Genomic DNA, 23,883 nt, shown 5'->3' with positions numbered 1-23,883 from the left:
TTCCTATTTTTTTCTTTCAAAAGAGTAGCAACATACCCTTTTTTCTTATTTCCTTCGATAAAGCATTTATCTCTTCTATAGAAATCTAATAAGAGGGATTGATTCTGATATACTTTTATTGGACTTTCTTCTTATTTTAACCTTTCGATTTATTTCTATATTAAGGATAGACTGACAAAGTTGGCCTAATTTATTAGTTTTCACTAACCCTAGATTCTTTCCCTTGATAAAAAAAATTCTGTCCTCTCGAGCTCCATCGTGTACTATGTTACTTAAACCCAGCGCAAATTTGGTTCGGAACGAATAGAACAGGCTATGTCGAGCCAAGAGCATTTTCATTACTATGGAAAATGATGGATAGCAAAATCCACAATCGATCATGTCCTTCAAGTCGCACGTTGCTTTCTACCACATCGTTTTAAACGAAGTTTTACCATAACAAACATTCCTCTTTTCATTGCAAAGTGGTATAGAGAATTGATCCAATATGGATGGAATCATGAATAGTCATTGGTTTAGTTTTTTTATACTAATTAAAACTTGCTATCTATGGAGCAATATGGATAAAAGAAAGTAAGTATTTATCCGGGAAGCCTCCGCCAAGATCCAATTTATTTAAACCCATATTAAAATTCTATCATATGAATGAAACATAGTTTGAAAAAGACGACTAAACAAGTTTGCTTAAAACTTATTTATTCTTAAATTTCCACCCTCAACGGATGGCTCGAGATGATCAATCTTGAAGTGAGAAAAGAAGGATTGACTCTTCCTCAATAAATAAACTATCAACCTCCAAAAAAGTTTAATTAATTTAATTACTAGAATTAGAATTCTAGTAGTAATATATTTTTTCAGTACCAAAAACAATTAACTATAATAACTAAATAAACTATTCCAATGAAAAGATTGAAAGTTTTTGGTAGTTATAGAATTCTCGTACTTCTTCAACTCGAATACCAAAAGGAAGAAAAAAATATGACTAAGTGATTTTATAGTAGAGGCATATCCTGAATGTGCTTGATAGATCCCATTTTTTCATGAAAATAAAGATAGTCAATTTGACTGGACTTAAGACTTTATTATGTTTTCTGAGAAAGAATAAGATATCATTATTCTCTTTAATAAACTTTTGTCTCGTACGGAATACTATATGATTTCACCGTTTGTTTCATCAGAAACAATCTGGGACGGAAGGATTCGAACCTCCGAGTAACGGGACCAAAACCCGCTGCCTTACCACTTGGCCACGCCCCATTTCGGGTTTTATGCGACACTAATAAACACTAGTATGTTTATTTGTTATTCGTCAATACCATTTCAATTACATAAAAAAGGAGGGATATTCTCTTGCTAGTATTCTACACATGCGGATAATATAGAATCAAAAAAATGCATTGATCATTACATGGAATTCTATTAAGATATTATATGAAAGTCGAATTTATTCCACTCTCATTTGAGAGTGCGAATACAAGGAGGTATTTTGTGTTTGGGAAAGTCCGAAGAAAAAAGATTTTGAATCTGCCTTTTCCTTCTTTCCCTTAAAAAAATAACTCAAGAAAAATCCAATTATTTACTCTACAAGAATGAAATGCTTGTTATGCCTAATATACTTAGTTTAACCTGTATCTGTTTTAATTCTGTTCTTTATCCTACTAGTTTTTTCTTTGCCAAATTACCCGAAGCTTATGCTATTTTCAATCCAATCGTGGATATTATGCCTGTTATACCTCTATTCTTTTTTCTATTAGCCTTTGTTTGGCAAGCTGCTGTAAGTTTTCGATGAAATCTTTAGTACTCTGTATGCCAAATTGAATGATGTGTTCATTCCAAAAAAATTTTAAAATGGGTAAAAGCCGAGAAGTTTTATATTTTTATATTATGAACCTTCGATTCTAAAATTTAAATTCTTCTACATTGAATGGGTAGCTACAGCAATAAATTTGGATCAGCCTTTCTACTCCCCTGCACCTAGGTTGAGCAGGTACCTAAAGGTACCTACACAATACCTAACCACCTAACCCTATTTTTGCTATTGATAAGAGTGCTTATTATAAAAGAATTCTTGCAATTTTTTTCAAGAATTCTTTTTTGCATTTTTAGGTATAAAAAAAAACCATCCTAGTGGATCCGTGTGGTAAGGAAAAACTGGTAATCTATTCCTTAAAAAAAAATCTTGGAGATTATGTAATGCTTACTCTCAAACTTTTTGTTTATACAGTAGTGATATTCTTTGTTTCACTCTTTATCTTTGGATTCTTATCTAATGACCCAGGACGGAATCCTGGACGCGAGGAGTAAAAATTCAGTTTTTTTTTTTCTTATTGGATTTGTTTCGTACATTTATCTATGAGAAAATCCGGGGGTCAGAATTCTTTCCAATTCGAAAGTCCCAAATGATCCAAGGGAGCGGAAAGAGAGGGATTCGAACCCTCGGTACAAAAAAATTGTACAACGGATTAGCAATCCGCCGCTTTAGTCCACTCAGCCATCTCTCCACGTTCCAAAGCGAAAGGTTTCCGTGATATGATATAGGCAAGAAATAAGAAATAACGGTTGCAAAAAACCCCTTTTTTTTCTTTCAAAAGTCTATAAAAATTATATTGCCAATTCCATTTTAATTATATTCTTTTTTCTTAATGTTAATAAAAAAAGAAGAAAATTCTTGTTTTTTCTTTCTAAAAATCGATATTGGCCGAGAGACAATCAAATAGATTTTCTCTTTAGCGGGCATTTCCATATAGGACTTGTTATAATTATAATAAAACAAGCAGGTTATATAAAAAAAACGCTTTTTTTGTCGATTATTTATCAAGAAAGCAAAAAGGGTTCTTATCAAATCCACCATAAAATTGGAAAGAAGCATAAAGTAAGTAGACCTGACTCCTTTAATGATGCCTCTATCCGCTATTCTGATATATAAATTCGATGTAGATGAAATTGTATAAGCGAATTTTTTTTATTTCCTTAGACTTAGACCGCGCAAGACAAGAATTTTTCGCTATTTACGATTTCATATTCTTGTTACTAGATGTTCTATAGGAATAAGAAGAAATCGCAACTCCTTTGCGCTACACATAAAATTGGATTTCGAAGGTCCATTTTTTTTTTTCAGAATCCTCTATTATTTTAGTTCTTCCACCCATGCAATAGAGAGGGAATGGGAAAAGAAGGGTTACTTTTATTTGCATTTTTCCCTTAAAAGATAGACTTTGAAATAGGAGTCTTGGAATAATGCTGAATTCAAAGGTTTATTTCTTTCTATAGTATAAGAAAAACAATTTATTTCTATTTCTATAGTATAAGAAAAACAAATAAATAGTATAAGAAAAACAAATCGAATCAAATTCATGGATTTACCACGACCTCGGTTGTGACTGTGACTCCATAGATAAAAATGGGAAATTTCTCTCTTCGAGACCATTGAAAAAGGGCATTGAACGAGAAAGAAATCGTCCACAGATAATAAAACTATCATATGCCTTGGAAAGTGATATGAGGTGCTCGGAAATGGTTGAAGTAATTGAATAGGAGGATCACTATGACTATAGCCCTTGGTAGAATTCCTAAAGAAGAAAATGATCTATTTGATACTATGGATGACTGGTTACGAAGGGACCGTTTCGTTTTTGTAGGATGGTCTGGCCTATTGCTCTTTCCTTGTGCTTATTTCGCTTTAGGGGGTTGGTTTACAGGGACAACTTTTGTAACTTCTTGGTATACCCATGGATTGCTAGTTCCTATTTGGAAGGTTGTAATTTCTTAACCGCAGCAGTTTCTACCCCTGCCAATAGTTTAGCACACTCTTTGTTGCTACTATGGGGGCCCGAAGCACAAGGAGATTTTACTCGTTGGTGTCAATTAGGCGGTCTATGGACTTTTGTAGCTCTCCACGGGGCTTTTGCACTAATAGGTTTCATGTTACGCCAATTTGAACTTGCTCGGTCTGTTCAATTGCGGCCTTATAATGCAATCTCATTCTCTGGTCCAATTGCTGTTTTTGTTTCTGTATTCCTTATTTATCCACTGGGGCAATCTGGTTGGTTCTTTGCGCCGAGTTTTGGCGTAGCAGCGATATTTCGATTCATCCTTTTCTTCCAAGGATTTCATAATTGGACGTTGAACCCATTTCATATGATGGGAGTTGCCGGAGTATTAGGTGCGGCTCTGCTATGCGCTATTCATGGAGCGACCGTAGAAAACACTCTATTTGAGGACGGTGATGGTGCAAATACCTTCCGTGCTTTTAACCCAACTCAAGCTGAAGAAACTTATTCAATGGTCACTGCTAACCGCTTTTGGTCCCAAATCTTTGGTGTTGCTTTTTCCAATAAACGTTGGTTACATTTCTTTATGCTATTTGTACCCGTCACCGGTTTATGGATGAGTGCTATTGGCGTAGTTGGCTTGGCTCTGAACTTACGTGCCTATGACTTTGTTTCCCAGGAAATCCGTGCAGCGGAAGATCCTGAATTTGAGACTTTCTACACCAAAAATATTCTTTTAAACGAGGGTATTCGTGCGTGGATGGCAGCTCAGGATCAGCCTCATGAAAATCTTATATTCCCTGAGGAGGTTCTACCACGTGGAAACGCTCTTTAATGGAACTTTCGTTTTAGCTGGTCGTGACCAAGAAACCACCGGCTTTGCTTGGTGGGCTGGGAATGCCAGACTTATCAATTTGTCCGGTAAACTGCTTGGAGCTCATGTAGCTCATGCCGGATTAATCGTATTCTGGGCCGGAGCAATGAACCTATTTGAAGTGGCCCATTTCGTACCAGAAAAGCCCATGTATGAACAAGGGTTGATTTTACTTCCACACTTAGCTACTCTAGGTTGGGGAGTAGGGCCAGGGGGGGAAGTTCTAGATACTTTTCCGTACTTTGTATCTGGCGTACTTCACCTAATTTCCTCCGCAGTCTTAGGCTTCGGTGGCATTTATCACGCGCTTCTGGGACCCGAGACTCTTGAGGAATCTTTTCCATTCTTTGGTTATGTCTGGAAAGATAGAAATAAAATGACTACAATTTTGGGTATTCACTTAATTTTGTTAGGTCTAGGTGCTTTTCTTCTAGTACTCAAGGCTCTTTATTTTGGCGGTGTATATGATACCTGGGCCCCTGGGGGGGGAGATGTAAGAAAAATTACCAATTTGACCCTTAGTCCCAGTGTTATATTTGGTTATTTACTAAAATCTCCTTTTGGTGGAGAAGGGTGGATTGTTAGTGTAGATGATTTAGAAGATATAATTGGTGGGCATGTATGGTTGGGTTTTATTTGTGTATTTGGCGGAATTTGGCATATTTTAACCAAACCCTTCGCATGGGCTCGCCGTGCATTTGTATGGTCTGGAGAAGCTTACTTGTCTTATAGTTTAGCTGCTTTATCTGTCTTTGGTTTTATCGCTTGTTGTTTTGTATGGTTCAATAATACAGCTTATCCGAGTGAGTTTTATGGACCCACCGGGCCAGAAGCTTCTCAAGCTCAAGCATTTACTTTTCTAGTTAGAGACCAGCGTCTTGGAGCTAATGTGGGATCCGCTCAAGGACCCACAGGTTTAGGTAAATATCTAATGCGTTCCCCAACTGGGGAGGTTATCTTTGGAGGGGAAACTATGCGTTTTTGGGACCTTCGTGCTCCATGGTTAGAACCTCTAAGGGGCCCCAACGGTTTGGACTTGAGTAGGTTGAAAAAAGACATACAACCTTGGCAAGAACGACGCTCAGCAGAATATATGACCCACGCTCCTTTAGGCTCTTTAAATTCCGTGGGTGGCGTAGCTACCGAGATCAATGCAGTTAATTATGTCTCTCCTAGAAGTTGGTTATCAACTTCTCATTTTGTTCTAGGATTCTTCTTTTTTGTGGGCCATTTATGGCATGCAGGAAGAGCCCGAGCTGCTGCAGCAGGTTTTGAAAAGGGAATCGATCGTGATTTGGAACCTGTTCTTTACATGAACCCTCTTAACTAAGATTTTCTTATTTATACCTGTTCTACTTTTTTTCTGTTCTGGCTCGGTTATTCCATCTAGCCGAGCCATTCATTCCTTTTTATGAAAGAAAGATAAGGGACAGAAAAAAAAAATAAATAAAAATGAAAGAAACAAACGTATTCAATAAGCAAAAGGAGAGAGAGGGATTCGAACCCTCGATAGTTCCTAGAACTATACCGGTTTTCAAGACCGGAGCTATCAACCACTCAGCCATCTCTCCACAGCCTAATCCTTATTTTACTCCTACAAATAGAACATAGCCATATAAAAAATAAAAAGATTTATTAGCCTCTAGAAAGATATCAGATACAAGTTCCTTTTCGATATATCTCTGTATACTGTATACACGGATACAGGATCCGCTATACCCGCTTGTGAAATAAAGAGTAAATAATCTCTTCTCACCCCCATATCCAAATAAAAAAGCGGTTTAAGTAATAAATTTGAATTAAAGAGAAGAATCAATGGATTCATGATTAAACCCCTCCTACTTCTTGTATTTTTTTACAATTTTGGTTTAAGTGAGGGATCAAATATGTAGTCAACTTTATTTGATGGTAGCTTGGAGGATTAGAAATATGACTATTGCTTTCCAATTAGCTGTTTTTGCATTAATTGCGACTTCCTCAGTCTTAGTAATTAGTGTACCCCTTGTATTTGCTTCTCCTGATGGTTGGTCAAATAATAAAAATGTTGTATTTTCCGGTACATCATTATGGATTGGACTAGTCTTTCTCGTAGCTATTCTGAATTCTCTCATTTCTTAAATGAAATTTGGTTAATATTTATTAACCCCATAAAAAAGAAATAATAAAGGCCATTTCTTCTAAAAAATTAGAATAGTGAGACGTATTAAAACGCAATTTGCGTTCCGAATTGCTAGCTCTTCTCTTTCAGTATTATGAAATTCCATTCCCATTAGAATATTCATTGACAGATAATAAAAAAAGGAAAACTCTAATATAATAGAAAATGAAATGAAACGGTCGACCCAGACATAGAAGGTCGACCCAGGCGGATATACGCTATAAAATATATACCGTAGCGAGCGTAGTTCAATGGTAAAATATCTCCTTGCCAAGGAGAAGATACGGGTTCGATTCCCGCCGCTCGCCCGCTTAATTTATCAAAGTACTATGATAAAAAGTTTAGTCTAGTTAACTGTTTAACTACTTATATTAAATTAAGTATTAATTAGGTGTTAGTCTAGTGCCGTATCCCTTACTATCTTACCCTTCCTTTGCATCCCACTCAAAAAAAGAGGGCGCTCCAGAGGCAGAAATAGAACTCGCCAACAGAGCTCCAAAAATTGGGTATTAACTGAGACAAACAACGGGCAAACTTTTTTTAAAGGGAAGGGAGAGAGGTAGACTGTCCCTTTCGTTTCATTTTTATTTTCTGCAGGGTAGGGAGAGGCCTTGCGCCTTCTTTTTTTGAAGGCAAGTGACTTCGCAAACTGCTCAATTTTGCCCTCTAGGGCCGGGAACTAATGAATAAAAAAGGGTTGGATACGCCCCTCTACCATACATATCTAGAGAAATAGAATAGTCCTTTTATACAGACTGCTAAGTGCGGAGACGGGAATCGAACCCGTGACCTCAAGGTTATGAGCCTCGTGAGCTACCAAACTGCTCTACTCCGCTCTGGAGTACCAGAAACTGGTGGACAAAAAAGGCTTGAATACAAGCCTCTAACATGTCTAGACAAATAGAATACTCCTTTTATACAGAATGGAGCGGGTAGCGGGAATCGAACCCGCATCGTTAGCTTGGAAGGCTAGGGGTTATAGTCGACGTTGGTTGATTATTTTTAACGTCTCTAATTCAAAACCGAACATGAAATTTTGATTTCATTCGGCTCCTTTATGGATATTCTCACCACTTAACATCTATGTCAGCTTTTCTATTTGAATGGAACCAAAGCTCTCCGCTTTCTAGATGATCCTTATAGAGTAGGAGATAGAAATTCTATCTAAATTCATCTAATCTACTTACTTCGTTCCCTAATTTCATTCAAGAGATCCTGAGGAAAAGAATTGGGTTTCCACCGAGCTGAAACAATATGCGGATGGTTCTAGTAAACCAAAACTATCGTTTTTTAGCTATTTGGCTTCCTTATTCCTTATTTTAAGAAGATTTAGTTACGATTGGAAATCAACTTTTTTGTATCTTCATCCATAGATCCTTTACTCATATTTTCAAAATTGGAATACTTAATCCAATGCAAAATTATGCTTCGCGACTCTGTACTCATAATCCTATTTTTATTTTGGATGCAATTTAAATTAGTCTTTGGATACAAATCGCCAGAATGTATATTCTTCCTCAATATGCTATTGAGAGGAAAAGGATTTAATCCTTTATAAGAACTAAAGTTTTCATCGGAATATAAAAATAAAAAACTTAAGGATGCCTTAAGTATATCATTTCAAATTCAGTTATTAATAGAACGAATCACACTTTTACCACTAAACTATACCCGCTACATTGTAGATTATGGTATAAATGGTACCCTTTGTCAAGGATAGCCATTTGACAAGAAGGCTAATTCCCCCTTATTGAATCAGATGGAGAAGGTTCATGACACTGAGCCGTTGGTACTTCTACTTCGATCGCTCGCCTTTACTTTAGGATTTAGATAGCCCCTCTGGTCTGTAAAAAAAATCTTTTCTTACCATGCTAATAGCGCCTGAACCAAATGTATTTATTTTGATTAGGATCCTATTCTACGGTTACGACTACAATAATAATTATTTACTTTGCAAGGACGTAAGTGTGTCAGACTGCTAAATTGTTTTATTATTCCTACAATATAAACTAGGGGATATAGGGGGTAACACTGTCCCTATAAATTCCTTTTTTCCTTTTCTTTTTTGTCCAGAATTGAACAAAAAAGAAATTATGGAAGATGTTTTCTTCCCCCATTAAGTCCGAGCCATAGAGTAAGAGTGAGATGAGTTTTCCAAATTCATCATAGACTTTCCCTATGGCTTGATAGAAGTAAGCAGCAAAGAGTCGTAACTTAAAGAAAAAAACGGACAGGGCCGACAGATTTACCTGATGTAAAGAAGATCCTAAAAGTCTCTGATTAGTCGACTCTCTCCATTTAACACTTTCCTCTCTCTCCTTTTTTCCACTGACTCAATTCTAGTTTATTAGATTCTTGTTTAAAAGAATGCAAAAAGTTCAATAGAACTAAGAACACATAAAAAATAGCATAGAGGATCAAGGCCATTACCAAAAGTTCCTCCCAAGGATCCTATATCCTATTGGGTATCTGTTCCCCGCCTTTTCCCGCTAGGATCGGAAATCTTATATTTTCCATATCCATATACCGTTGAATCCTTGGGGTTCCAGAATCCGCCTATTTTACTAGTCTTCGGAAACGGAAAACCCTGAACCAAGAAGAGTTGGATATGTTATGTAGGGTATGTTTTTTTTTATTAATTTTATTTTGAGCTCTCAAGATATCGATATATACATATACAATCTCTACATAATGTCTCTCTCTCTATCTCTATATATTATATATATAATATGTACATTATGCAGTAGACCCATAATGGGAAATCCAAGTGGCTAATTTTTGAATTAAATAAAAAGCCCTTTTAACTCAGTGGTAGAGTAATGCCATGGTAAGGCATAAGTCATCGGTTCAAATCCGATAAAGGGCTTTTTAAATTAGTGGTAGAGTAATCTCGTGCTAAGACGTAAGTCGTTGGTTCGAATCTGATAGAGTACTTTTCTACTAAATTGATTCACTTTTTTTCTTTGTTTTTGAAACTTTCTCTATATTTTTAGAGAATTTTATGACTTAGTGCGGGATGGATGCATTTTTGGTATGAACACTAAATGAAGCACGGAGAATTAATCTATAACGATCAACTAAAAAAAATCCTAGATGAAAACATAACAGAAAAGTTGGAAAAACTCTTTGCTTTGGATCTATTTATACTTTTCGAGTATATTGACAATTCCAAAAAACTGCTCATACTATGATTATAGTATAATCACGAGCGGTTGTATATGGCCCTATCGTCTAGTGATGCCCCTATCGTCTAGTGGTTCAGGACATCTCTCTTTCAAGGAGGCAGCGGGGATTCGACTTCCCCTGGGGGTAGGGAGTATTATGAAAGGAGGTTAATCATAGATTAGCAAAAACCCTAGAATAAATTCTTCCTGGGTCGATGCCCGAGTGGTTAATGGGGACGGACTGTAAATTCGTTGACAATGTCTACGCTGGTTCAAATCCAGCTCGGCCCAAACCAAAAATCTAGGGCTTCGTGAGTATGAACTAAATCCTTTTGTTTTTCTTCCATAAAATAAAATGTCTGATCTATAGAAATAAAAGATAAAGAAAAAAGGGAAATTTTTTTTTCTAATCCATATCTCTCTCATTCCTTTCTTACAAACAAAAGAGTTTTTCTTATTGAAGGCTGGATTATTATCCATTTTTAGTGATAAAAAATCACGACATACTAGTTATGTCACTCTCACTATACCCACGTATAATATAATATGTGGGTATGTAGTATATGATTCGTCTATTTCTTAGAGTACGAAAGACGAATCGAATCTTCTTATGGTTCTATTTAAGAATGGGTATGCCATACACCCCGCGGGGATTGTAGTTCAATTGGTCAGAGCACCGCCCTGTCAAGGCGGAAGCTGCGGGTTCGAGCCCCGTCAGTCCCGAACTAGGGTTCAATGAATGGAGAAATTGATATTTCCTTTTTCCATGAAAAAAAGGGGCAGGGAGCAAGATCAAATACCCACAGGGCACCCTTACTTCACTTTTTTATTTTGCATCTCTCATTAAAGAGGGAGGGAGGGCATATAGGAATTTTTTTTTCACTACTCCCAATCGATAAAGAAAGACACACATACGATATGTGGATTAGTAGAATTTAGGATATTATATTACTCTATCTTTCTTTATGATGATACCATCCTCATCTTAATTTCCTATTCCACTCTTATGGAATAGAGTACCGGTATTTTACCGGAATCCATACATAAATCGTATTCCCTTTTTATTTCAGACCTCTTTTCCCCATCTCACTTCTACTGCTTATTTGGATGTCTATGTGACCCATAGAAAGTGAAAGTTGGTCATATAATACATACATAATTGTATGTATAACTATAAGAAAAAGGAAGGGAAATTGTATAAGATTAAGAAAGTATAAGATTAAGAAAGCTCGTGGGTTAGAGATATAGAAAAGAAAAAGTAGAAAAGGATTAAAAAAGAGGGAATTCCTAATCCAATCAAAAAACCCATTTTGGTCTTAGTGTGGATAGAGGATCTTCCTATGTTATACTATATAACTCTCATCCGTGAAATATAACTCTCATCCATGAATTGATTTGATAGATCCGATATTCATAATATTGAATTGATTCAGTATTATCAGAATGCAAGCCCTACCCTTGAATTTACAAGATACCCCTTTTTCCTCTCCATGGGATTACATCCCGAGTTATTGTGAAAATAAAAAATAAAGAGGTTATGGAAGTCAATATTCTCGCATTTATTGCTACTGCACTGTTCATTCTAGTTCCTACTTCTTTTTTACTTATTATTTATGTAAAAACAGTCAGCCAAAATAATTAATTGGAATTCCAATTAATCATTGAAGAAATTAAAAAGGGATTAAATAAAAAAAATCCAAGTCTTAAATGAAAGGATCTGGTTGGAATCTTAAAGTGTGGTAGAAAGAACTACATATAGTTTTTTCTACGACACTTTAGATTCTTTCTATTATATTATCTTTGAATCTACATAGAATAGATTAGTAGATTGAAATAGTTAAGTAGTCTAATTCAATTTCTTTTTTCATTGCATCCACTTAATTTCAATCAGGTCAAAATAAAAAAATCTAAGACAATTCTTGACCAAAGAATCCATGGAAGGAAAGAAAAATAATATGAAGAATAGACTATAGTAAAAAGTAAAAGGAAATGGAAAATGTGTGATATGCCGTGAATAGTTCCGTGGAAGAAAGTCTAATTTTCTTATGTATAGAACTTTTTTTAACCATTCGTCATTTCTAGTAGAAATTCTGAATTGGTATAATGGCTCTTTCTTACATTACAACTTACAATACAAGAGTTTCTTACAGGAGTGAAACAAAACTAAAGAAAAAGATTAAAGAATAACGTTTGACAAAATGATTAATGCAAAATGATCCATTAAAGAAAAGAATTGATACAACAATTTGATTACTTAATCAATTAGTAGTATCCCTAGAGTCCACTCCTTCCCCATACTACTAGTGAAAGAGAAAATGTAAAGACTACCATTAAAGCAGCCCAAGCGAGACTTACTATATCCATCTAAATTATGTCTCCTATTTCTATGAAGGGATTATTCTACTATTGATCAATAATCATAGTGGAATCAAGGGTACAGAGTCAAAAAGGGATTCCGCCCTAAGGCCATGGATCAATCAGTTCAAGGAATTTACTCCTAACAAATTCTTATAGGAATTCTGGTAGAATTAGAGAGCATTAAAAATACGAGATACTATAGCCCTTTTTTCCTTAAAAAAGAAAGAGTACGGGAATGATGTCCTGAATAGAAGAAGCGGGAATAGGAAGATTTTTTATTCCTTTTGTTACTCTTTTTTTTTTTTTTAAGCAAAGGACGCCCGAATATACCATAAAATTATCGATAGATAAATATTTATTGGATACCTACCTTACCTAATGTTTATTTTTGACCTAAACCCTGCAGCCTTGCTTTGTATCATTCTATGAAAGAATGAAGAGATTTTATCCATAATACAACTCCTAAATTGATTTTTGATCGACCTATTTAATCTGATTCTCGTTAGAATTAAGTAGTCCTTACTTTAGTGTATGTAGGTAACATAAGATGTACGATAAAAAAATGTATAATAATTAGTAAGTCTTGATATTCTTTCGTGGAGTCCCTTCTTGAATCTTAGATTGAAAAAAAAAAAGAATGCCCCTTAGGGACCTTTCTTTGGATACCAAGATTTCTGACATCTTATCCTCGTATTTTAAAATTATCAAATCGAATCTCAATTAAGAACCAATTCAAATTCATATAATAAAAGAATAAGGAAACACTACCTCACCCCTATTGATAACCATTTTGGCCACTACCGTCAAAACAAACCCTAACCCTAGTTTGAGGATAGAACTATGGTATGGTTTCTCTAAACCCAGTATCGGCAGGCCCAGTTACTCTCTTGCCCGAACTTATGCGAAGTAAAAATTTATCGAATTCGATCAGCACTATAAAAAAAACCTAAGTATTTTATTGATCAGGCGGCACCCAGATTTGAACTGGGGATAAAGGATTTGCAGTCCCCTGCCTTACCGCTTGGCCATGCCGCCAAAAAATCCGATCAAAAATCTAGAAAACAGCAAGTATTCATCCACGTTTTCTTACGAAAAGCCCCTTTTATTTTGAATATAATTCTACTTACTTTTTTCCAATCTTTTTCAAAAAATCTATTCCTGCTTTTTTTGATCCAGTTTCTATTATTCTCCTCGATAGATTCTATCTTAAAACATACATTGTTAACACAATAAAACTTCCCATTTCTTTCTATTGAGATGAAAAAGAAGAAAAAGTGGATTTCTATTCACAGGCTGCAAAATTCAGAATAAATTGGAACCGTTAACTAGAATTCTCTTTTTTTTATTGCAGTAGTGAACTACTCTTAAATCGGTATTATCTCCCCCCCCTTCAATGGCATAATAAAATATTATGGCTTTATGCTTAATCCGTGTATAGGTAAACTTTAGGTCCGAACAGCATTATTATCCAAAGATCCCCTTTATGTACATATCTCTATGGGGAATCATGCTTTAATTTTTCAAAGTATTAAATTAAATATCTTGAATAAAAAAAGGAAATTTGCTCTGATATAGAGTATAACCTGACTATCTTGGCGTACCCAAGTGAAATTACGATAAAAGAAAAGCATGGATATGGGGAGAGGTGGATAACTAGATTGGCATGTACTTAAAAAAGGGACTTACTTTATTTTAGAATTCCACAATGAAATACTGAATTTTCTAGCAATTATACTACTCCGATCCGAAATAAAAAAGAACCCTCAAATTATTTTGAGAAATTAAAGTAAGCACGCTATTCTAAATCGAAGTAAAGTCAAACTTTCTAGTATATTATATTACGGCTTTATTACATTCATAGAAAGGAGATAAAATGAGAAATCTTTGCCATCCAATCTGATTAGAATATCATAACATAAAGTATAAGTGGCAGAATTTTTTTTGTAGGAATGTTTTATCAATTCATTTTCATTTCATTTGTACCCCTGGCAAACTCGAACTTTCGTCCAAATGGTCTCTATTCATATGTATGAAATACATATATGAAATACGTATGTGGAGTTCCCTAGAATTTCATGTGATTCAGTAAACAGAATATAGATTCCATGATTGCTAGATCGATCCATAGGGATTGATGAAGAGTGAGCTGATAATGGAATTTTTCTTTGATAAACAGGAAACTTAAGATTAAGATGCTCCGGAATGGAAACGAGGGAATGTCCACAATACCCGGATTTAGTCAGATCCAATTCGAGGGATTTTGTAGGTTCATTAATCAAGCCTTGGCAGAAGAACTTGACAAGTTTCCAACAATTAAAGATCCAGATCACGAAATTGCATTTCAATTATTTGCGAAAGGATATCAACTGCTAGAACCCTCGATAAAAGAAAGAGATGCTGTGTATGAATCACTCACCTATTCTTCCGAATTATATGTATCTGCGAGATTAATTTTTGGTTTCGATGTGCAAAAGCAAACCATTTCTATCGGAAACATTCCTATAATGAATTCCTTAGGAACCTTTATTATAAATGGAATATACCGAATTGTGATCAATCAAATATTGCTAAGTCCTGGTATTTACTACCGCTCGGAATTAGATCATAAGGGAATTTCTATCTACACTGGCACTATAATATCAGATTGGGGGGGGAGATCGGAATTAGCAATTGATAAAAAAGAAAGGATATGGGCTCGCGTGAGTAGAAAACAAAAGATATCTATTCTAGTTCTATCATCAGCTATGGGTTCGAATCTAAGAGAAATTCTGGATAATGTTTCCTACCCTGAAATTTTCTTGTCTTTCCCGAATGCTAAAGAGAAGAAGAGGATTGAGTCAAAAGAAAAAGCTATTTTGGAGTTTTATCAACAATTTGCTTGTGTAGGTGGGGACCTGGTATTTTCGGAGTCCTTATGCGAGGAATTACAAAAGAAATTTTTTCAACAAAAATGTGAATTAGGAAGGATTGGTCGACGAAATATGAATCGGAGACTTAATCTTGATATTCCTCAGAACAATACATTCTTGTTACCACGAGATGTATTGGCCGCTACGGATCATTTGATTGGAATGAAATTTGGAACGGGTATACTTGACGATGACGATATGAATCACTTGAAAAATAAACGTATTCGTTCGGTTGCGGATCTGTTACAAGATCAATTCGGATTGGCTCTTGGTCGTTTACAACATGCAGTTCAAAAAACTATTCGTAGAGTATTCATACGTCAATCGAAACCGACTCCCCAAACTTTGGTAACTCCAACTTCAACTTCAATTTTATTAATAACTACTTATGAGACCTTTTTTGGCACATACCCGTTATCTCAAGTTTTTGATCAAACGAATCCATTGACACAAACTGTTCATGGGCGAAAAGTGAGTTGTTTAGGTCCTGGAGGGTTGACGGGGAGAACCGCAAGTTTTCGGAGCCGAGATATTCATCCGAGTCACTATGGGCGTATTTGTCCAATTGACACGTCTGAAGGAATCAATGTTGGACTTACTGGATCCTTAACAATTCATGCGAGAATTGATCACTTGTGGGGATCCATAGAGAGTCCGTTTTATGAAATATCTGCTGAGAAAGCAAAAGAAAAAAAAGAGAGACAGGTGGTTTATCTATCACCAAATAGAGATGAATATTATATGATAGCAGCAGGAAATTCTTTGTCCTTGAATCAAGGTATTCAGGAAGAACAGGTTGTTCCGGCTAGATACCGTCAAGAATTCTTGACTATTGCATGGGAACAGATTCATGTTAGAAGTATTTTTCCTTTCCAATATTTTTCTATTGGGGGTTCTCTCATTCCTTTTATTGAGCACAATGATGCGAATCGGGCTTTAATGAGTTCTAATATGCAGCGCCAAGCAGTTCCGCTTTCTCGGTCCGAGAAATGCATTGTTGGAACTGGATTGGAACGCCAAACAGCTCTAGATTCGAGGGTTTCCATTATAGCCGAACGCGAGGGAAAGATCATTTCTACTGATAGTCATAAGATACTTTTATCAAGTAGTGGGAAGACTATAAGTATTCCTTTAGTTAACCACCGTCGCTCTAACAAAAATACTTGTATGCACCAAAAACCCCGGGTTCCACGGGGTAAATCCATTAAAAAAGGACAAATTTTAGCAGAAGGAGCTGCTACAATTGGGGGCGAACTTGCTTTAGGAAAAAACGTATTAGTAGCTTATATGCCATGGGAAGGTTACAATTTTGAAGACGCAGTACTAATTAGCGAACGTTTGGTATATGAAGATATTTATACCTCTTTTCACATCCGGAAATATGAAATTCAGACGGATACGACAAGCCAGGGCTCCGCTGAAAAAATCACTAAAGAAATACCACATCTAGAAGAACATTTACTCCGCAATTTGGACAGAAATGGAGTTGTTAGGTTGGGATCCTGGGTAGAAACTGGTGATATTTTAGTAGGTAAATTAACGCCTCAGATAGCGAGCGAATCATCTTATATCGCGGAAGCTGGATTATTACGGGCCATATTTGGCCTTGAGGTTTCCACTTCAAAAGAAACTTCTCTGAAATTACCTATAGGTGGAAGAGGGCGCGTTATCGATGTGAAATGGATCCAAAGGGACCCGCTCGACATAATGGTTCGTGTATATATTTTACAGAAACGTGAAATCAAAGTTGGGGATAAAGTAGCCGGAAGACATGGGAATAAAGGGATCATTTCCAAAATTTTGCCTAGGCAAGATATGCCCTATTTGCAAGATGGAACACCCGTTGATATGGTCTTCAATCCCTTAGGAGTACCCTCCCGAATGAATGTGGGACAAATATTTGAAAGCTCGCTCGGATTAGCGGGGGATCTGCTAAAGAAACATTATAGAATAGCACCCTTTGATGAGAGATATGAGCAAGAGGCTTCAAGAAAACTTGTGTTTTCAGAATTATATGAAGCCAGTAAAGAAACAAAAAATCCATGGGTATTTGAACCCGAGTACCCGGGAAAAAGCAGAATATTTGATGGAAGAACAGGCGACCCCTTTGAGCAACCTGTTCTAATAGGGAAGTCCTATATCTTAAAATTAATTCATCAAGTTGATGAGAAAATTCATGGGCGTTCTACTGGGCCCTACTCACTTGTTACACAACAACCGGTTAGAGGAAGAGCCAAGCAAGGGGGACAACGAGTAGGAGAAATGGAAGTTTGGGCTTTAGAAGGATTTGGTGTTGCTCATATTTTACAAGAGATACTTACTTATAAATCTGACCATCTTATAGCTCGCCAAGAAATACTTAATGCTACGATCTGGGGAAAAAGAATACCTAATCATGAGGATCCTCCAGAATCTTTTCGAGTGCTCGTTCGAGAACTACGATCTTTGGCTCTAGAACTGAATCATTTCCTTGTATCTGAAAAGAACTTCCAGGTTAATAGGGAGGAAGTTTGATCGGAATAAATATAAATTCTTTTCTTATTTCTATTTTATGATTGACCAATATAAACATCAACAACTTCAAATTGGACTCGTTTCCCCTCAACAAATAAAGGCTTGGGCTAACAAAAACCTACCTAATGGAGAAGTCGTTGGCGAAGTCACAAGGCCCTCTACTTTTCATTATAAAACCGATAAACCAGAAAAAGATGGATTGTTTTGCGAAAGAATCTTTGGACCCATAAAAAGCGGGATTTGCGCTTGTGGCAATTCTCGAGCGAGCGGAGCTGAAAACGAAGACGAAAGATTTTGCCAAAAATGCGGGGTCGAATTTGTGGATTCTCGGATACGAAGATATCAAATGGGATACATCAAACTCGCATGTCCCGTGACTCATGTGTGGTATTTGAAAGGTCTTCCTAGTTATATCGCGAATCTTTTAGATAAACCTCTTAAGAAGTTGGAGGGCCTAGTATACGGCGATTTCTCTTTTGCTAGGCCCAGCACTAAAAAACCCACTTTTTTACGATTACGAGGTTTATTCGAAGAGGAAATTGCATCCTGTAACCACAGCATTTCTCCCTTTTTTTCTACCCCAGGCTTTGCAACATTTCGAAATCGGGAAATTGCGACAGGAGCAGGTGCTATTAGAGAACAATTAGCAGATTTGGATTTGCGAATTATTATAGAGAATTCTTTGGTCGAATGGAAGGAATTAGAAGACGAGGGGTATAGTGGAGATGAGTGGGAAGATAGAAAAAGACGAATAAGAAAAGTTTTTTTGATTAGACGCATGCAATTGGCGAAACATTTTATTCAAACAAATGTAGAACCAGAATGGATGGTTTTGTGCTTATTACCGGTTCTTCCTCCCGAATTGAGACCTATTGTTTATAGGTCTGGAGATAAAGTAGTGACTTCAGACATTAATGAACTTTATAAGAGAGTTATCCGTCGGAACAACAATCTTGCCTATCTATTAAAAAGAAGTGAATTAGCGCCAGCAGATTTAGTAATGTGCCAGGAAAAATTGGTACAAGAAGCCGTGGATACACTTCTTGATAGTGGGTCCCGCGGGCAACCGACGAGGGATGGTCACAATAAAGTATACAAATCACTTTCAGATGTAATTGAAGGTAAAGAGGGAAGGTTTCGCGAGACTCTGCTTGGGAAACGGGTCGATTACTCGGGGCGTTCTGTCATTGTTGTGGGTCCTTCGCTTTCATTACATCAATGTGGATTACCTCTAGAGATAGCAATAAAGCTTTTTCAGCTATTTGTAATTCGCGATTTAATCACGAAACGCGCCACTTCTAATGTAAGGATTGCTAAAAGGAAAATTTGGGAAAAAGAACCCATTGTATGGGAAATACTTCAAGAAGTTATGCGGGGACATCCTGTACTGTTAAATAGAGCACCTACCCTGCATAGATTAGGCATACAGGCCTTTCAACCCACTTTAGTAGAGGGGCGTACTATTTCTTTACACCCATTAGTGTGTAAGGGTTTCAATGCGGACTTTGATGGAGATCAAATGGCTGTTCATCTACCTTTATCCTTGGAAGCTCAGGCAGAAGCCCGTTTACTTATGTTTTCTCATATGAATCTCTTATCTCCCGCTATTGGGGATCCTATTTGCGTACCAACCCAAGACATGCTTATCGGGCTTTATGTATTAACGATTGGAAAGCGTCGAGGTATTTGTGCAAATAGATATAATAGTTGCAGAAACTACCCAAATCTAAAAGTAAATTACAATAATAATAATAATTTTAAATATAGGAAAGATAAAGAACCCCATTTTTCTAGTTCTTATGATGCACTGGGAGCTTATAGACAAAAACTAATCAGTTTAGATAGTCCCTTGTGGCTACGATGGAACCTGGATCAACGCGTCATTGGGTCAAGAGAAGTTCCGATTGAAGTTCAATATGAATCTTTGGGGACTTATCATGAGATTTATGCCCACTATCTAATAATGGGAAATAGAAAAAAAGAAATTCGTTCGATATACATTCGAACCACTCTTGGTCATATTTCTTTTTATAGAGAAATAGAGGAAGCCATACAAGGATTTAGTCAGGCCTATTCATACACTACCTAAACAAGAAAGTTAGATTCGGCGATGCCCCTCCCCTTTCGGGGGGCATTCCGATTTCCCTAGTATCATCATTATTTGCCACGCGAATCCAGATTGAGATTGAGGCAATTAAGTTAATTAAATTTTCGAATCACTGACTCAGGCCCATTGTCGAATCCTACTCAGCAATTGTCGAATCCTACTCAGCCGAAAAGGGGGTACTTATGTATGGCGGAACGGGCCAATCTGGTCTTTCATAATAAAGAGATAGACGGAACTGGTATGAAACGACTTATTAGCAGATTAATAGATCATTTTGGAATGGGATATACATCCCATATACTGGATCAACTAAAGACTCTGGGCTTCCATCAAGCCACTACTACATCGATTTCGTTAGGAATCGAGGATCTTTTAACAATACCCTCTAAGGGATGGTTAGTCCAAGACGCGGAACAACAGAGTTTTCTTTTGGAGAAACACTATTATTATGGGGCTGTACACGCGGTAGAAAAATTACGCCAATCTGTTGAGATATGGTATGCGACAAGTGAATATTTGAAACAAGAAATGAATTCAAATTTTCGGATAACGGATCCTTCTAATCCAGTCTATCTAATGTCTTTTTCAGGAGCCAGAGGAAATGCATCTCAAGTACACCAATTAGTAGGTATGAGAGGATTAATGTCGGACCCTCAAGGACAAATGATTGATTTACCTATTCAAAGCAATTTACGCGAGGGACTTTCTTTGACAGAATATATAATTTCCTGCTATGGAGCCCGCAAAGGGGTTGTAGATACTGCTGTGCGAACAGCAGATGCTGGATATCTTACACGTAGACTTGTTGAAGTAGTTCAACATATTATTGTGCGTAGAAGAGATTGTGGTACTATCCGAGGTATTTCTGTAAGTCCTCAAAATGGGATGACGGAAAAACTTTTTGTCCAAACACTAATTGGTCGTGTATTAGCAGACGATATATATATCGGTTCACGATGCATTGCCGCGCGAAATCAAGATATTGGAATTGGATTAGTCAATCGATTCATAACTGCCTTTCGAGCACAACCATTTCGAGCACAACCAATATATATTAGAACCCCCTTTACTTGCCGAAGCACTTCTTGGATCTGTCAATTATGCTATGGCCGGAGTCCTACTCATAGTGATCTGGTCGAATTGGGAGAAGCCGTAGGTATTATTGCAGGTCAATCAATTGGGGAGCCAGGGACTCAACTAACATTAAGAACTTTTCATACTGGCGGAGTATTCACAGGGGGTACTGCCGACCTTGTACGATCCCCTTCGAATGGAAAAATAAAATTCAATGAGAATTTGGTTCACCCCACACGTACCCGTCATGGGCAGCCTGCTTTTCTATGTTATATAGACTTGCATGTAACTATTCAGAGTCAAGATATTCTATATAGTGTGAATATTCCCTCAAAAAGCTTGATTCTAGTGCAAAATGATCAATATGTAAAATCCGAACAAGTAATTGCGGAGATTCGTGCCGGAACGTCCACTTTACATTTTAAAGAAAGGGTACAAAAGCATATTTATTCTGAATCAGACGGCGAAATGCACTGGAGTACTGATGTTTACCATGCGCCCGAATATCAATATGGTAATCTTCGCCGATTACCAAAAACAAGCCATTTATGGATATTGTCAGTAAGTATGTGCAGATCCAGTATAGCGTCTTTTTCACTCCACAAGGATCAAGATCAAATGAATACTTATGGTAAAAAAGATAGGGAAATTCTTGATTATTCAACGTCGGATCGAATCATGTCCAATGGCCATTGGAATTTTATCTATCCTTCTATTTTTCAAGATAATTCAGATTTGTTGGCGAAAAAGCGAAGAAATAGGTTCGTCATTCCATTACAATATCATCAAGAACAAGAGAAAGAACTAATATCCTGTTTTGGGATTTCGATTGAAATCCCCCTTATGGGTGTTTTACGTAGAAATACTATTTTTGCTTATTTTGACGATCCCCGATACAGAAAAGATAAAAAGGGTTCAGGAATTGTTAAATTTAGATATAGGACCCTAGAAGAAGAATATAGGACTCGAGCGGAAGACTCAGAAGAGGAATATGAGACCCTAGAAGACGAATACAGGACCCGAGAGGACGAATATGAATATGAAACCCTAGAAGAATCTAAATATGGAATCCTAGAAGACGAATACGAATATGAAACCCTAGAAGACGAATATGGGAGCCCAGAAAACGAATATGGGAACCCAGAGAACGAATATAGGACTTTAGAGAAAGACTCAGAAGAGGAATATGGGAGCCCAGAGAGCAAATATAGGACCCAAGAGGACGAATATGGAACTCTAGAGGAAGACTCAGAAGACGAATATGGCAGCCCCGGGGAAAGCGCAGAGGAAAAATATGGTACTTTAGAGGAAGACTCAGAAGAAGATTCAGAGGACGAATACGAGAGCCCAGAGGAAGATTCCATCTTAAAAAAAGAGGGTTTGATTGAGCATCGAGGAACAAAAGAATTTAGTCTAAAATACCAAAAAGAAGTAGATCGGTTTTTTTTCATTCTTCAAGAACTTCATATCTTGCCGAGATCTTCATCCCTAAAGATACTTGACAATAGTATTATTGGAGTGAATACACAACTCACAAAAAATACAAGAAGTCGACTAGGCGGACTGGTCCGAGTGAAGAGAAAAAAAAGCCATACGGAACTCAAAATATTTTCCGGAGATATTCATTTTCCTGAAGAGGCGGATAAGATATTAGGTGGCTGTTTGATACCGCCAGAAAGACAAAAAAAAGATTCTAAGGAATCAAAAAAAAGGAAAAATTGGGTCTATGTTCAACGGAAAAAAATTCTCAAGAGCAAGGAAAAGTATTTTGTTTCCGTTCGCCCTACAGTGGCATATGAAATGGACGAAGGAAGAAATTTAGCAACACTTTTCCCGCAGGATCTCTTGCAAGAAGAAAATAATCTCCAAATTCGACTTGTCAATTTTATTTCTCATGAAAATAGCAAGTTAACTCAAAGAATTTATCACACAAATAGTCAATTTGTTAGAACTTGCTTAGTAGTGAATTGGGAACAAGAAGAAAAAGAAAAGGCTGGTGCTTCCCTTGTTGAGGTAAGAGCAAATGATCTTATTCGCGATTTCCTAAGAATTGAGTTAGTCAAGTCCACTATTTCGTATACACGAAAAAGGTATGGTAGGACAAGTGCAGGACCGATTCCCCATAATAGGTTAGATCGCGCCAATATCAATTCTTTTTATTCCAAGGCGAAGATTGAATCACTTAGCCAACATCCAGAAGCTATTGGCACTTTGTTGAATCGAAATAAAGAATACCACTCTTTGATGATTTTGTCGGCATCCAACTGTTCTCGAATTGGTTTATTCAAGAATTCAAAACATCCCAATGCGATAAAAGAATGGAATCCTAGAATTCCTATTCGAGAAATTTTTGGGCCCTTAGGCGCTATTGTAGCTAGTATATCGCATTTTTCTTCATCTTACTATTTACTAACGCATAATAAAATCCTGTTAAAAAAATATTTGTTCGTTGACAATTTAAAACAAACCTTCCAAGTACTTCAAGAACTTAAATACTCTTTAATAGATGAAAATAAAAGGATTTCTAATTTCGATAGTAACATAATGTTGGATCCATTCCTTTTGAATTGTCACTTTGTCCATCATGATTCTTGGGAAGAGACATTGGCAATAATTCACCTTGGACAATTTATTTGTGAAAATGTATGTCTATTTAAATCGCACATAAAAAAATCCGGTCAAATTTTCATTGTAAATATGAATTCCTTTGTTATAAGAGCAGCTAAACCTTATTTGGCCACTACAGGAGCAACTGTTAATGGTCATTATGGAGAAATCCTTTACAAGGGAGATAGGTTAGTTACGTTTATATATGAAAAATCGAGATCTAGTGACATAACGCAAGGTCTTCCAAAAGTGGAACAAATCTTTGAAGCGCGTTCAATTGATTCATTATCCCCGAATCTCGAAAGGAGAATTGAGGATTGGAATGAGCGTATACCAAGAATTCTTGGG

General features: G+C 36.6%; 6 non-coding genes across 6 annotated transcripts; 3 read left to right on the top strand and 3 right to left on the bottom strand.

Moving 5' to 3' along the window:
• Window positions 1-2,413: 2,413 nt before the first annotated feature.
• On the bottom strand, window positions 2,414-2,501 carry TRNAS-GCU (transfer RNA serine (anticodon GCU)). Its single transcript has one exon. It is a non-coding gene; the product is annotated as a tRNA-Ser (tRNA).
• Window positions 2,502-6,127: 3,626 nt separating this feature from the next.
• Window positions 6,128-6,215, bottom strand: TRNAS-UGA (transfer RNA serine (anticodon UGA)). Its single transcript has one exon. It is a non-coding gene; the product is annotated as a tRNA-Ser (tRNA).
• Window positions 6,216-7,039: 824 nt separating this feature from the next.
• TRNAG-GCC (transfer RNA glycine (anticodon GCC)) lies at window positions 7,040-7,110 on the top strand. The gene has a single exon. It is a non-coding gene; the product is annotated as a tRNA-Gly (tRNA).
• A 2,486-nt stretch (window positions 7,111-9,596) lies between these two features.
• Window positions 9,597-9,668, top strand: TRNAT-GGU (transfer RNA threonine (anticodon GGU)). Its single transcript has one exon. It is a non-coding gene; the product is annotated as a tRNA-Thr (tRNA).
• Window positions 9,669-10,175: 507 nt separating this feature from the next.
• On the top strand, window positions 10,176-10,257 carry TRNAY-GUA (transfer RNA tyrosine (anticodon GUA)). The gene has a single exon. It is a non-coding gene; the product is annotated as a tRNA-Tyr (tRNA).
• A 3,031-nt stretch (window positions 10,258-13,288) lies between these two features.
• Window positions 13,289-13,359, bottom strand: TRNAC-GCA (transfer RNA cysteine (anticodon GCA)). Its single transcript has one exon. It is a non-coding gene; the product is annotated as a tRNA-Cys (tRNA).
• Window positions 13,360-23,883: the final 10,524 nt, after the last annotated feature.

The sequence above is a fragment of the Triticum urartu genome, unplaced genomic scaffold (genome assembly GCF_056163025.1).
Source record: "Triticum urartu cultivar PI428250 unplaced genomic scaffold, HENAU_Tu73 scaffold2, whole genome shotgun sequence".
Taxonomy (NCBI): domain Eukaryota; kingdom Viridiplantae; phylum Streptophyta; class Magnoliopsida; order Poales; family Poaceae; genus Triticum; species Triticum urartu.
The sequence above is the reverse complement of the archived record's forward strand: the minus strand, read 5'-3'. Positions and strand labels throughout refer to the sequence as shown.